Raw genomic sequence first — 6,000 nt, 5'->3', positions numbered from 1 at the left:
TTAACCTGGGCAGCTTTAGAAGGGTTGAAATGTCTCTGAAGGATCTGTTTCTTGGGTAACATCCAGTGACAAGCCAACATTTGATTTTCTGAACTCTCTTGATCAACCCATTTTGTTGTTAGTGCGTCTCTACTGACAACACAATACTCTCCACTTTCTTTTGTACTCTTGAAACCATTTCTCATGACATCTAGTTGCCCAAACCACATTATATAGTGATGTGTAGATAATTTTGATCAGACAATGTATTTTTCCACTCCCGTATATAATTCCATGTATTAACATTTCATTGTGTGATGTGTACAACTCACAATTCTCTCAAGCTCGTAGCACAGTAAACTTCTTATCATGACCATTGTAATATAGATAGTTTCTCAGATTTGCTTCATAAGCATGGAATTCCTTAGTTGGCATTATTTCACTAAAAATTTCACTTATGTGAATCTTCTGCAAAGGTCCAGTGGTGATTTTAAAGCTTCAAGCAGGAGTATATTTGCATACTTCATTCATCATAAGTTTAAATCTAATGTAAACAAACACCCACTCAGTTACAGGTTTATGAAAGCAGTGTATTTACACCTGATGTGGCATCTCCATAAACAGAGCCTGTATCAATTATTTCATTGATATCCTGCCATGAATGACACAATGAGACATGCCAAATCATTGAAAGCCTTCATTGTTGTTGACAAACATTACATAAAATGTTTAATTCATATAAGTCTTGTTTCAGATCTCAATGGGCAATCACTTTCTGTGTTGTGCCACTCATGTTCATGTGATCTTTTCATTTGCACGGATTATGAAAATGTGTGAAGTTGTTCCGAGTTCTGGAGCAAAACACAGGCATGAGAAACTGTTAAAAAGAATCTAGAAACTGATTGTGCTTAATGTAATCTGTAAATTTTAGGAAAAAAATCTGTCTCTACTGGTTTGGCCAATTTCAGAAATAAAATGAGAGTATACAGGAGATTGTGTCAAGTGAATCAGCTATGGGTAAAGAAAAACGGAACATCTGGAAACTGTCTACTCTTGAAATCTCTACAATACACTTCTACATTGCACATTCATGCAGCTGAAACATTCTGTGTTTGCTACAGATTTTTCTGATTCTCATTGTTTCTCATAGCTTTCACTTTCCACCTTTCCACTTGACCCCTTGTGCAGCATTATCAATTTTATTGTCTGCACAAATTATTTTAAATTGAATCTGAATCTATACTGTTTTCCTGGGGTTTGTTTTTACCAATCACATACACAGGGGAATTGACTTTTTGTTTTTTGGCTGTTAGAGTATGCTAATGTTGCAGCTGCAACCTAATCCTTGCACAGTGCTGATAAAAACTGTACATTACTATAGTCTGATCCACAAATGATGGTGCTTCACATGTCAAGACACTGCAGCTGGATCCAAGTGACAGTTGCAAAAAAAATAGCTCTGAGCACTATGGGACTTAACATCTATGGTCATCAGTCCCCTAGAACTTAGAACTACTTAAACCTAACTAACCTAAGGACAGCACACAACACCCAGTCATCACGAGGCAGAGAAAATCCCTGACCCCGCCAGGAGTCGAACCCGAGAACCCGGGTGCAGGAAGCGCGACAGTTGCAGTATGCGTATACACATGCTTTGTGCTTGATGAAAGCTTGCGTCTTGCAATATACCAGGTGATCAAAAAGTCAGTATAAATTTGAAAACTGAATAAATCATGAAATAATGTAGATAGAGAGGTAAAATTGACACACATGCTTGGAATGACATGGGGTTTTATTAGAACCAAAAAAATACAAACGTTCAAAAAATATCCGATAGATGATGCTTCATCTGACCAGAATAGCAATAATTAGCATAACAAAGTAAGACAAAGCAAAGATGATGTTTTTTTACAGGAAATGCTCAATATGTCCACCATCATTCCTCAACAATAGCTGTAGCTGAGGAATAATGTTGTGAACAGCACTGTAAAGCATGTCCGGAGTTATGGTGAGGCATTTTCGTCGGATGTTGTCTTTCAGCATCCCTAGAGATGTCGGTCGATCGCAATACACTTGCGACTTCAGGTAACCCCAAAGCCAATAACCGCACGGACTGAGCTCTGGGGACCTGGGAGGCCAAGCATGATGAAAGTGACGGCTGAGCACACGATCATCACCAAACGACGGGCACAAGAGATCTTTCACGCATCTAGCAATATGGGGTGGAGCACCATCCTGCATAAACATCGTATGTTCCAGCAGGTGTTTATCAGCCAGGCTGGGGATGATGCGATTCTGTAACATATCGGCGTACCTCTCACCTGTCACTGACGTTTTGCTGTCCAGCGCCATCTGTCGGACATTTTGTGAACTTTTTCCCCCCCTAATATAACCTCATGTCATTCCAAGCATGAGTGTCAATTTTTACCTCTCTATCTACATTATTCCGTGGTTTATTAAGTTTTCAAATTTATACTGACTTTTTGATCACCCAGTGTGTCTCTTTCTTGCCTGTGTAAAATTTTCACTTACAACCACCATCAGCCATGACAATTGCAATAATTTATTTAACAATTCACTAAATAACTCACTATGATACAGTTTAATGCTCACATTGGCTACAACATTCACAGTAGAGTGCTCAGATCTCCACAGAATGCTTATTAGCTGTTGGAGCATGCGAGGTCTGCACAACAATCCCAAACTTGACTGCCACATTTGTGGCGCCAAATATCTACTGGTACTCAGCAGGGCTTGGTTTAAGTTCCACAGAAATTGAATTGAGTTGAATTATTTGTTTGTCTATAAACAACTGTTGTGTAGCATAACCATCCTCAGTAAATACATAAAAATACCATTGGTTAAAGTATATAAATGTTATTACATAGATATTGCTTAGCTTGTACCTCAATGAGATAAAAAAAAAATGTGGAGAAATACATTGTGCAATGTTTACTTTCATGTTAAACTTGGAATGAACTGAGTGTAGGGGTTAATAACATTGCATCTAGTCCAGTATTCATCAAATGTCTTTGCTTCAGAGCTGATACTGACATTGTAGGATGGCAGATCGGGCCAATTTTGTTATGAATTGCCAGTCTACATAAATTAGTATGTTACAGGCCAGGTATAGTAAAAGTGGAATAAATTGGCTACTTATGCCCAAGCACTGATTGTTAAAAGTTGGCATCATTTGGAAAGCTTTGTGTCAACTGTTCGGTTTCAGGTTGCTGCCACCCTCAGCAACCCCAAAGCTGTGACACTCTAATTGTCTGATGAAGTGTTGTAGTGTTGTATATGTGAGTGGATGATTAACTGATAAGTACTATAAACAAAGAAAAGACAGTAGCACTGAACTTCTATAATCTAAAAGGAAGACACCACCCAAACATACAAATAGAACTAAGGGGCAGAATTTTTGAAAGTGTTGACAGCACAAAATTTCTGGGACTCTGCCTCCAGAACAACACAAAATGGGAGGCACACATCAAATATTGGCAAAGAAAACTAAACAAAACCTGCTACATGATAAGGATCTTAAAAACTTGTTGCAGCAAAGCCAGCCTGTTAAATGTATACTAGTCCTATGTACATCCTGTAATTAAATACGGCATAATCTACTGGGGCAATGCAACAACAAATATTAAACTTTTCAGGATGCAAAAGAGAATATTAAGAATTATTGAGTAAACAATACGAAATCATGCAGACCCATATTCAAAAAACTGCCAGTTCTTCCTCTTCCTTGCATTTTTATCTATGAAACATCAGCCTTCATCAAAAAATATATTGATAGACACCCAGATATCATATTAAAAATGAAGATATACATGCATACAATACCAGGCAAAAATCTGACCTTCATATGAAACAGGCGAGAACATCATCATGCCAAAAAGGCACTCTACATACTGGGATAAAAATTTACGATAATCTGCTTAACCATATTAAATCAGTAAGTAAGCGCAGTAGTTTTAAGGCCGAACTAAAGGCATATTTAATTGATCATTGCTTTTACAGTCTGACAGAGTACCTAGAAACAGGAAAACAAAAATAAAGATGCATTCTGAATATTCTACTTTGTTTGTTGCCACTAATGTTTGTTGTATACATGATTCTTTGCTAAATTACTTCAGTATCTAGTCCTTAGGAATGCAATACAAACTGTATTTTATCTTGTAAAGACCTAACCATGTTCAATATCCTTGTATTTATTCTATACATGTAGGATTTGAAGGACTAAATGAATAAATAAATACTTATAGTTAAGCACACAGATGTTTAATAAATGTTTTGGATGTCAGTTTTCATCTGCTCTTTGTGTTGTAGTACAACAGCCTTAATTCATTTCCATTTTCCTTGCTACAAATATGTACTATCATATTTGAAGGTGAGTAGTTCTGTAATGTGCATTCCTGAATCCATGTTACTTCCATGTCAAAATGTATGCCAGAGCAGCTGAGGCATACAAGTGAGGCATATCCATGAGTTAGTATAGAAAGACAAACAATAAAACATGAACCCCTTTCACATCTTCTAACCCTGCAGTGGTTGCTGTAGTATGTAGGTAATGTGGGTTTTGGCACCAAATGCTTTGTTACCAGATTTCCCCACCCCTCCATCGCTCTGGTGTAGATCAATTTCCCTCTGCATAAAATAGCAATAAATTCAAAAACTAGCAAGAAATTAAAAACTGGCCAGGGTTTTCTGCCACTCCTGTGATGTCATGTTGGAGGTAGGGCCATTATCCTAAGTAGAAATTGGTGGGAAATTCAAAAATCAAGGACAAGCTTTATTATACTGGTAAAAGTAGGTCACTTCTGCTAAGTATAGAAGACAGGCTAAGGAAAGGCAAAACTACATTTCTAGCATTTGTAGAATTAGAGACAGCTTTTGACAATATTGAATGGAATACTCACTTTCAAACTCTGAAGGTGGCAGTGGTAAAATACAGGGAGCAACAACTATTTACAATTTGTACAGAAACCACATAGCAGTTATAAGACTTGAGGGAAATGAAAGGGAAGCAGTCACTGAGAAGGGAGTGGGGCAGGGTTGTAGCCTATACCCGATGTTATCAATCTATATATTGAGCAAGCAATAAAATTCGGAAATGAGACACTTAAAGAAGTACATGAGTTTTGCTACTTGGGGAGCAAAATAACTGATGATGGTCAAAGTAGAGAGGATATAAAACGTAGACTGGCAATGGCAAGGAAATTGTTTCTGAAGAAAAGAAATTTGTTAACATCGAATATAGATCTAAGTGTCAGGAAGTCTTTTCTGAAAGTATTTGTGTGGAGTTTAGCCATGTATGGTAGTGAAACATGGACGATAAATAGTTTGGGCAAGAAGCTTTCGAAATGTGGTGCTACAGAAGAATGCTGAAGATTAGATGTGTAGATCACGTAACTAATGAGGAGGTACTGAATGGAATTGGTGGAGAAGAGGAATTTGCAGCACAACTTGACTAGAAGAAGGGATCGGTTGGTAGGACATGTTCTGAGACATCAATGGTTCACCAAATTAGTATTGTAGGGAAGTATGGTGGGTAAAAATACACTAAGCAGATGAATACACTAAGCAGATTCAGAAGGATCGAGGTTGCAGTAATTACTCAGAGATGAAGAAGCTTGTACAGGATAGAGTAGCATGGAGAGCTGCATCAAACCAGTCTCTGGACTGAAGACAACAACAACAACTTAAATCCACATCTGAATCAGCTATTTCTTTCTCTGGCCAGTAATTTGACATATTCTGTAAATTTAGATATTTTATTTTCCCCAGTCATAGCCAGACTTTTCTCCATACTTTATGTTTAAGGCAATATGTAAACCCTGTTTGCACATCTGCAACAGCTGCTTCTTTTTCCAATTACTGTTTATATTCTTCCTCTATGGCAGTTGTTTTCAGCATAAACCAGTTTTTACGTTTATTGTCTTCAGTGTCCTCCATTTCCTGTTTTCTTTTTCATACAAGTTACGTATTAACTATACCTGGGAGTAATTTCTTTAGCAGGGG

Source organism: Schistocerca cancellata, chromosome 1 (assembly GCF_023864275.1).
Source record: "Schistocerca cancellata isolate TAMUIC-IGC-003103 chromosome 1, iqSchCanc2.1, whole genome shotgun sequence".
Lineage (NCBI taxonomy): Eukaryota > Metazoa > Arthropoda > Insecta > Orthoptera > Acrididae > Schistocerca > Schistocerca cancellata.
The sequence above is the reverse complement of the archived record's forward strand: the minus strand, read 5'-3'. Positions refer to the sequence as shown.